Source organism: Carcharodon carcharias, chromosome 1 (genome assembly GCF_017639515.1).
Source record: "Carcharodon carcharias isolate sCarCar2 chromosome 1, sCarCar2.pri, whole genome shotgun sequence".
NCBI classification, from domain to species: Eukaryota; Metazoa; Chordata; class Chondrichthyes; order Lamniformes; family Lamnidae; genus Carcharodon; species Carcharodon carcharias.
In genome coordinates, this window is record NC_054467.1 from 194,335,624 (window position 1) to 194,346,407 (window position 10,784).

Here is a 10,784-nt window from a genome sequence, read left to right on the forward strand (position 1 = left end):
ATAAATCTCCTGGACCAGATGGATTACATCACAGAGTTCTGAAGGAGGTAGCTGAAGAGATAGTGGAGGTGTTAGTGGTGATCTTTCAGGAATCACTGGAGTCAGGGAGGGTCCCAGAGGACTGGAAATTCGTTAATATAATACCCCTGCTTAAGAAGGGAGTGAGGCAAAAGATGGGAAATTACAGGCCGATTAGCCTGACCTCAGTCGTTGGTAAGATTTTAGAGTCCATTATTAAGGATGAGATTTCAGAATACTTGGAAGTGCATGGTAAAATAGGGCAAAGTCAGCATGGTTTCATCAAGGGGCGGTCATGCCTGACAAATCTGTTAGAATTCTTTGAGGAGGTAACGAGTAAGATAGACAAAGGAGAGCCAATGGATGTTATCTACTTGGACTTCCAGAAGGCCTTTGACAAGGTGCTGCACAGGAGGCTGCTCAGTAAGATAAGAGCCCATGGTGTTAGAGGCAAGGTACTAGCATGGTTAGAAGATTGGCTGTCTGGCAGGAGGCAGAGAGTGGGGATAAGGGGGTCCTTCTCAGGATGGTGGCCGGTGACTAGTGGAGTTCCGCAGGGGTCAGTGTTGGGACCACAACTTTTCACTTTATACATTAATAATCTACATGAAGGAACTGAGGGCATCCTGGCTAATTTTGCAGATAACACAAAGATAGGTGGAGGTACAGGTAGTATTGAGGAGGTGGGGAGGCTGCAGAAGGATTTGGACAGGTTAGGAGAATGGGCAAAGAGGTGGCAGATGGAATACAATGCGGGGAAGTGTGAGGTCATGCACTTTGCTAGGAAGAATAGAGGCATAGACTATTTTCTAAATGGGGAGAGAATTCAGAAATCTGGAGTGCAAAGGGACTTGGGAGTCCTAGTCCAGGATTCTCTTAAGGTTAACTTGCAGGTTGAGTTGGTAGTTAGGAAGGCAAATGCAATGTTGGCATTTATTTCGAGAGGACTAGAACATAAAAGCAGCGAGGTGCCGCTGAGGCTTTATAAGGCTCTGGTCAGACCACCTTTAGAATATTGTGAGCAATTTTGGGCCCCGTATCTCAGAAAGGATGTGCTGGCCCTGGAGAGGGTCCAGAGGAGGTTCACGAGAATGATCCCAGGAATGAAAGGCTTAACATATGAGGAACGTTTGAGGACTCTGGGTCTATACTCAATGGAGTTTAGAAGGATGAGGGGGGATCTGATTGAAACCTACAGAATACTGAAAGACCTGGATAGAGTGGATGTGGGGAAGATGTTTCCATTAGTAGGAGAAACTAGGACCCGAGGGCACAGCCTCAGAGTAAAGGGAAGACCTTTTAGAACAGAGATGAGGAGAAACTTCTTTAGCCAGAGAGTGGTGAATCTATGGAATTCATTGCCACATAAAGCTGTGGAGGCCAGGTCATTGAGTGTATTTAAGACGAAGATAGATAGGTTCTTGATTGGTAAGGGAATCAAAGGTTATGGGAAGAAGGCGGCAGAATGGGGTTGAGAAACTTATCAGCCATGATTGAATGGCGGAGCAGACTTGATGGGCTGAATGGCTTATTTCTACTCCTATGTCTTATGGTCTTATGGTCAATGAGATCATGGCTGATCTCCTCAACTCCACTTTTCTGCTCTTTCCTCATAACCCTTGATTCTCTTACTGATTAAAAATCTGCCTTTCTCAGCCTTGAATGTACGCAATGACCCAGCCTCAACAATCGTCTGCGGCAATAAATTCCACAGATTGACTACCCTCAGAGAGAAGAAATTCCTTCTCATCTCTGTCTTAAATATAGACAGGTTAAGTGAGTGGGCAAACACTAGTCCCTTACTCTGAGATTATGCCCTCTAATCCTAGACTCTCCCACAAGGGGAACAACCTCTCAGCATCTACCCTGTCAAACCCTCTAAGAATCATATATGTTTCAATAAGATTGTTTCTCATTCTTCTAAACTCAAATGAGTACAGGCCCAACGTACTCAATCTCTCCTCATAAGAAAATCCCTCCATATCCAGGATCAACTGAGTAAACCTTCTCTGAACTGCCTCCAATGCCAACTTATCTTTCCTTAGATAAGGAGACCAAAACTGTTCACAGTATTCTAAGTGTGTATGCTCGTGCCTTGTATAGTTTTAGCAATACTTTCCTATTTTTGCATTGAATTCCCTTTGAAATAAAGGCTAGCATTCCATCTGCCTTCCCAATCGCCTGCTGAACTTTTATGTTAGCTTTTTGAGATTCATGCATGAGGACTCCCAAATCCCTCCGTATCTTTCTGCAGCCTTTCTCAATTTAAATAATATTCAGTTCCTCTATTCTCCTGCCAAAGTGCATAGTCTCATATTTTCCCATCTGCCAAGTGTTTGCCCACTCGCTTAATCTGTCTATATCCCTCTGGAGATTTTTTGTGTCATCCTCACCATTTACCTTCCCACCCATTTTTGTGTCATCCACAAACTTGGTGATAATACATTTACTTTTCTCATCTAAGTCATCAATATATATTGTAAATAATTGTGGCCCCAGTACTAATCCCTGTGGCACTACACTAGTTACAGGCTGCCATCCTTAAAATGCCTCCCTTATCCCAACTCTCTGTCTTCTATTAGTTAGACAATACTCTATCCATGCAAATACGCTACCCCCAATACCATGGGCTCTTATCTTATTAAGTAGCCTTATGTGTGGTACCTTACCAAATGCCTTTTGGAAATCCAAACATTTTACATCTACTTGTTCCCCTTATCTATCCTGCTTGTTACCTCCTCAAATAACTCTAATAAGCTTGCCAGGCATAATTTCCCCTTCATGAAGCCATGGTGACTCTGCTTGAGTATATTATGTATTTCTAAGTGCTCTGCTATTACATCCTTTATAATAGACTAACATTTTCCCAATGACATGTTAAACTAACTGGCCTATTGTTAGCTGTTTCTTGTCTCCCTCCCTTTTTGAGGGCAGTTATCCAATTTTCTGGGATTTTTCCAGAATCTAAGGATTCTTGGAATATTACTACCAGTGGATCCACTATTTCTGTAGCTACTTCCTTTACTATGCTAGGATGCAACCTATCAGGTCCAGGGGACTTATTGGCTTTTAGCCCCATTAGTTTACCTAGTAGTTTTTCTCTAGTGATAGTTATTGTATTTATTTCCTCCCCCTTTTGCCCTTGATTATTTAGTATTTTTGGAATGCTATTAGTGTGTTGTACTATGAAGACTGATGAAAAGTATTTATTCAACTTCTCTGCCTTTTCCTGGTTCCCCAATTATTATTTCGCCAGCCTCATTTTCTGAGGGGCCTATGTTCACTTTGGCCTCTCTCTTCCTTTTTATATATTTAAAGAATCTCTTACTGTCCATTTTTATATTACTTGCTAGTTTACCCTCAAAGTTTATTTTCTCCCTCTTTATTTTTTTGGTCATCTTTTGTTGGTTTTTAAAACTTTCCAAATCCTCTGGCTTACCGCTAATCTTTCCCACATTGCATATTTTTTCTTTCAATTTGATACTATCTTTAACTTCCTTGGTTAACCATGGTTGGTTTAGGGGCTTGACTACAACTTTGACTGCAGCAAAGCTAGAAACCTGCTGTTTTACGGAGTAAGCCACTGTGAGTTCATTATCGGAAATTTCCACCCTCCATTTTCTTCAGTGAACCAAAAGAGAATACTGAGGCCTGCAACTCTCCCAACTACCAACTTGAAGAACCAAAATAGTAGTGACTTTTTGGACCTTTTCAAATATACCAGTGCATGCTACCTCTTTTTTAAAATCACCTTTTCTTGTGTGTTTGTGCACATGTGTGTGTTGTGTGTGAATGAGTCAGTGGATGCTATTGCGAATACATTTTGGGTGTTGAAAAAAATAAATGTTTATTCTTGCTTTTAGCTTAAATCTATGACCATAGCCTGACTTTCTTTGTTCTTGAAAGTTACAGCACTCAGGATGTTAAAACACCCCTTCTCTAAAATACTTCTTGTTGCGAACAGCTGGGAGGTGCGAAAAAGGGGGAATTATCCCACATCTCTCCCCAGTCCATAACATTGTTACGTTATTATAACTGACAGATACTTGGTGATTACCCAAGGTACTGCCTTTGGCACTTATGAAGGATCCTGTATCAGCTTCCTCTTTTTTATTGAACTTCAGGTACTAATTAAAAGAAATGTGACTGAAATTGCTGATGTTCCGACAGCATTGTCCTCTTCTTATTCAAATCAAGCATTCTCAAGTGTGTCATAGCAATGGTAAGATCAAGTTAATATTCATACATACATTTCAAAGAAATAATCAGTTACCTTCAGACACATCAGCAAAGTAGCTTCAAAATTATCTGAATTTTAAGATATTATGAGAATATGTAAAAAATTAAGTGTCAATTTCCATATATTTACTCATGCATGTTAGCGTATTTATTTTTATATCTTTATTGATCTAGAGTTCCTGCTAGCTTGCCTGAAATCAGCCAAACCAGCATTAAAGATTGATGAGTTTTAAGTCCAAGTCACATTGGACATAACTCAACTTTCCATGATCTTTAACATAGGTTTCATAAGCAACTCCCTGGAAGCCAGTCCCACTCGTAAAACTAGCTATGCCTCCAGCTAGATATAATGAGCTTAGTGATTCTCTGCTGATTCCGCTGTCTGCAGTAACTCAAGTATGCTGTTCAAATTCAGCTGTTCAAATTTTAGATGCAAAGGCATTAGTAGCTGCATTTTAAAAGCTTTCAATATTAAAAATATATTTAATTTATTAACAAACTGACTAATGTACAACAATGAAACTAATAATTTTTAATGATTTAAAACCAGGTTACTCACAGGATGCAGATTATGCAGTCTTATATAAAATGCTTATTTTTTTTTGCATAAGCCCATTTTCAGCTGCACTAATTAAATTGCATTACCTGTAAATATATCAATGAGTATTTGTTTAATGCAAAGGGAAAACGGAAACAATTCTTTTCTATGCTAAAGAGTCATCCGGTCTCGAAACTTTAACTCTGCTTCTCTCTCCACAGATGCCAGACCTGCTGAGTTTTTTCCAGCAGTTTCTGTTTTGAATTCCTTTCTGCTATACTGCCTGCCTCTGCTGGTTCATGGAAGACTTCACATTTGTGATTATCCAAATGAGTTTGAGCAGAAACATAAGCCATGACTTCACTTTGGGAATGAAGTTTAATTTACACTCAAACTGCAGAAATTCTATCCTATTATATATGAAGTACACGCACTAGGTGTTCACTGACATTGAGATCAGTAGTCTTCAGGTAAAGTGGAGTTAGAAGGCAAGGGAAAATTGGGCCAATAACATAGATGTAATTCAGTTCCATTTAAAGTCATATATTTGATCTTTATTTTGCATAATGCTTTGATTTTATCTGATAAATTACAGTTAGCTAGTTAAACGCACAACAATTTGGGAAGCAGCCAAGCAAAATCAATCGCAAGAGCTTCACTGCAGTGCCCTTTCATTAAATTAAAATGATGCATCAGAATATGTGCACAATCAAGGAAAAGACAACAAAGATAATTAGTATTCCAAACAGGAGGAGGTTTGTCATGTGCATGTGCTGATAATGCTGCCCAAATGCCCTGCTCATATGTGCCAATCTATTCAGATAATGTGAGGTCAATCCACTTGTATATTCTTTTGATCCTCTGTTTTTTTTTAAAAATGCACTGAATGCATCACTGCTCCATTATCAGGCATGAGCAGCCAGTAGAGGACTGCTGCCTGGCTGTTAAGCATGTTAGTGTTGGGGAAAGGGTAACAGATAGAGGCGTTTGGCACAAGAGGACCATTGGTGCCAGAGTGACAAACATGCCCATTTAACATTTTTTCGTAGTGAACTCCATTCAGTAGCTGGTTAAAACAGATGTTCTGCCAGCGGGACACCTGCTGAGATGCTCCAATCAGTTAATTAATATGTAATTTTGGGGGCTAATGAGTCAAGCATAAATCTTGTGTGCAGTTTCCTGACATCTTGTATATCCACTTCCTGCATTGAGTAAACTGGGTGCTTCAGTTGTATCGTAGGTCCTAGGACACATTGCCCAATTTCTGAGAGAGACTGCGTCTGATTAACCTGAGGACAATGGTTGCTCACCATCATATTATTAGTTCCACCACATCATATGTGCTAATGTGTGTGTACCATATGATTTGATATTTCAAAAGCGAAATACCTAGAAAGCTGGAAAACTTAAATAAAAACAAAAATTGCTGGAAATATTCAATAGATCTGGCAGCCCCTGTGGAAGGAAATAAATTTAATGTTTCAGGTTGATGACAAAACAGAAGGAAGAGAAAAAATGTTTTTAAGCCAGTAGAAGCAGGAAGGAGGCCGGAAGAACAGTAGGGAAGGCCTGTGATAGGGTGAAGGACTGGAGAGATTGAGGAGAGTGGTAATGGGCATAGTAAAGAAAAAACGGTTGTGCCCAGATGAGGTGTGACTGGTGTATAGCAGCCATCTGAATGCAGCATGAAAGGACAAAGAAAAAAATAAGCCAGCAACAAAGAAGAAAGCAACAAAAAAAGCACATGGAACAAGATGGATGCTGAGGTCATGATCTAAAGCTGGTGAACTCAATATTGAGTTCAAAAGGATTAGAGTGCTGAGAGGAAAGATGAGGTGCTGTTCCTTGAACTTGCCTTGAGCTTCACTGGAACACCGCTGAAGATTGCACCTTCAACGGATAAACACCCAAAATCATGAGTCATATATATATAGTCGTCAGAGGTATCCTCAATGTTATTAGAATAAAAAATGAAGGATCTGCGTTTATATAGTGTCTTTCATGACCTCAGGATATCCCAAAGCACTTTACATTTGAACTGTGGTCACTGTTGTAATGAAAGAACATGGCAGCCAATTCGTGCACAGCAAGTCTCCGCAAACAGCACTATGATAATGACCAGATGATCTATTTTTGTGATGTTGATTGAGATGTAAATATTTGTCAGGATATCAAAGACAACTTCCCTTCTCTGAAATAGTGTCCTGGGATCTTTCACATCCATCTGACAGGACAGGCAGGGCCTTGGTTTAATGTCTTATCTGAGAGACAGCACCTCTGACAGTGCAGCATTCAACCATAACTACATTCTGAAGGAATCAGACTCCACAACTTAAAAGTAAGTTTTCAATGTCTGGACGGGCGTTCCACAATAATTAAGATTTTTGCCAATAAATTTCACTTACACATGAATGGACAAACTCAAAGGGCAGAATTTTCTGCCTGTCAGGCGGGCAGGCCTGGTCCAATTTCCGGCGGGCGGGGAGCCGATCCCCACCGGAGAAGCAGGCCTCGCCGCCATTTTACGTGGGTGGGTCAATTCAGACCCACCCAGCGTGACATCCGGCAGGAATCTATGAGGGCGGGCGGAGGGGGGATTTCCCAATTTTTGCGCATGCGCCCGAAAGAGCGCACATCTCCCTGAGGCTAGGTGCTGCCTCAGGGAGATCGCTGACAGTTTTAAAAATATTAAAAATTGAAAAAATAAATTCCCCTAACATGTCCCCCTCATGTGACAATGTCACATGAGATGGGACATGTTCATAATTTAAGGTTGGACGGGCAGGTCCTTTAATCATTTTAATGATCCTGTCAATGGCCTCAATTGGCCATTGACAGGTTGGCAGGCCCGCAGCTGATTTTGCTGCAGGCCCACCTTCCTGAAGAGTTAAATGAGGCGGGATGAAGTCGGGGGTTCCGCCTGACATCGTCCCGCATTATTTTATTCCAACGGCAAGTGGGCCCCACCCCCTGCTCGCTGACGGCAAAATTCTGCCCGAATTTTTTCTGGTGTGTTTAGTGGGCATCTGGTGGGCAAGTACTACAACTTCACTCTGTTCTGTGTATTTGCATGTCAAATGTCTCAGCAAGATACTATTAGAGAAAAGCTTCTGGAAGTGTTAAGTAATTCAGTCAGCAACTTCTTGATTTCAGCATTCAACTACATATGTGCAGACTCTTGAAGTTGTTGTCTGATTTACTGTTTAATAATGGTGAACACTATCAGCTTCATTGTTATTCTTACCACAGAACCTGGGCCTTAACCTAATTCTGATACTGTGATGAATAGCAGTGTAACTCATACTATCTGAAGTTGTCCAAATTGAAATTTTCTGCATCCAAGTAATAAGAAAGACATTCGCTGGGAATTTTCTCAGGAGTTCTTTCCATCAATTGCTATCACTTCATCAGAAGATCACAGGAAGTTTTGTGTTAACCGTGCAAACGGTGAGAAGCAAGTACATTTTTGTTCTCATTGGACAGGTACTATAAATGGTGGCCAATCCATTCTACCAGATTACCGTCCATGTAGTGAAGTTGGAAATCTATTACAGTGTTTCCACTGATCTTCCATTGATGTTACAGCAGCAGATCAAGAGACCCCTGAGGACATTCCTGGCAATTGTTTTTGATTATAGATTTTATTGAATGCAATTCATCTAGCAGGCCAAGCTCCTAAAAAATGATGAGTCTGGCAAAATTGTATCCCCTTAAAAAGTTCAAATACCTTGGCACTGCCAATGACTGGGGCAGTTCTAGCTCTAGGTAAACAGTGGGCCCAATCAAAATCTGACACTATCAACAGAAGTAAAAAAAAATACAGCCAAAATGAGACCAAAAGCCAGAATGCTAGGTTAGCTGCAGTAGATGCTTCCCATTCTTTGAAAGAACTTTAACATTTATATGATATAACTGTTCCACAGGTAAGAACATCTGGCAACCTTTCTCCTTTTGGAGATTGGCATCCTTTAGAACCAGATGATCCACATCTCCTCAATTATAAGATCTCAATCTAGACCCTGACAAGAGCAAAATACTGCAAATCTGAAATGAAAAACAGAACATGCTAGAAATGCTCAGCAGGTCTGGCAGCATCTGTGGATAGAGAAACAGAGTTAATGTTTCAGTTATAGAGTCGTAGTCATAGAGTCATAGAGGTCTACAGCACAGAAAAAGGCCTTTCGGCCCATCAAGGAATCTCAACATGTGAGGAGAACAGAGTTAGGTCCCTACAGGAGGAGTGAGCATGCCTCTCACCTTCATCTACCCATCCAACAGTGATTTCATATATAATATCTGCAATTGGATCTGCAAGTCAATATTTAGTTTAACATCACATATGAAATGACACCAGCCGAGAGGGTGAACAATTGGTCTCCTTGCTGAACACTCATCTGTCAAAGATATGGGAGAATCCATCATAACCATTGAAGATCAAAACTGACTACATTTGACCTCTCATATTTCATATAAAAAGCTAGTAAATTGGTAATATATATGTATATATAAGAACTGTGTTGAAAATCTGTATTCAGCCAACTGTACTGAAGAGCTATATTAGCTTCTAGGCAGATATTAATCATACTGAATTAAGTTGATTTTACAATTGCTTTCCTCTGTGGGATAAATAGCATTAAAATATTCATAAAAACACGACGCTTAATTCAAATATAAAACTTACTTCCTTTCTGAGGTTTTAAAAAAAAAATTCAAAACGTTGGTCACTTAGTGAACACAGTTAGAAGAGTTTTTGAGGTATACACACAAGATTTCCTGTTTGGAAGCTCTAATGGGTTAATTGGAGATAAAATGGATATCAATTTTAATTCTGCTTGAGCAGTATGCATGTAATGTTTTGGGAATGATTTGATGGGTTACATTTTGGAAATCATGGCATCATCAAACAGGGTGGCATGGTGGTGCAGTGGTTAGCGCTGCTGCCTCACAGCTCCAGAGACCTGGGTTTGATCCTGACCATGGGTGTCTGTCTGTGTGGAGTTTGTATGTTCTCTGTGTGTCTGCATGGGTTTCTGCTGGGTGCACTGGTTTCCCCTTGCCATCACAAAGATGTGCTGATTTGGTGGATTGGCTACAGTAAATTGTCCTGCTATGTGTGAGTGTATGCCCTGTGGTGGACTGATGCCCCATCCTGGGCATACCCTGCCTTGTGCCCATCCCCTGTCAGTATAGGCTCTGACTCCCTGTGACCCTGAATTGGATGAAGTGGTCCTGTAAAAGTGAATATCATCAAACGTAGAAGGAGGCTATTTGAACCATTGTGTCTGTGGCAGTATTTTGAATAAGTTATTCAGTGAGTTCCACCCCCTTGCACTTCCCCAAAATGCTGCAAATTTGTCCTTTTCAAGTATACATCAAAGACCCTTTTGAAAGTTACTATTGGAACTACTGTCATCACCTCTTCAAGTGATGCATTCCAGGTCTGAGCAACTCACTGCATAAAAAAAAATCTCCACATTCCCCCGCTGGATTTTCTTTTACCAATTATCTTAAATGTGTGTCCTCTGCTTACTGATCCTGCTGCCAGTGGAAACAGTTTTTCCCTGAGAACACTATCAAAACCCCTCCTAATTTTGAGCATCTCAATTAAATCTCATTGACTTTCACTGTTCTAAGAGGAACAACCCTATTTAATCTCTCCACAGGTATAGAACCTACTTTATATATTTTCCAGTAAATACAAGATCATCTTGAGGAAAGTGAGTACCTTGCTCTGTACCAGTATGGTAACTCATATGCGTATATTAAAAAGTGTATGTTAAGAAGTGATGTATTTTGTTTTAGCAGTAGTTTGAAGTTGCTTTTTATTCCTTTCATCAATTTTAATTTAGATTAAGAAGCATCCATCTTCAGCTTCTACAACAAAATACAACTTACAGTTTTATATTAAAGCTGTCAATATTTGCTCACATAAGTTTTTGACTGACAGTGGAATAAAGGGAACTCACATAATCAAGTTACTTAATAAATT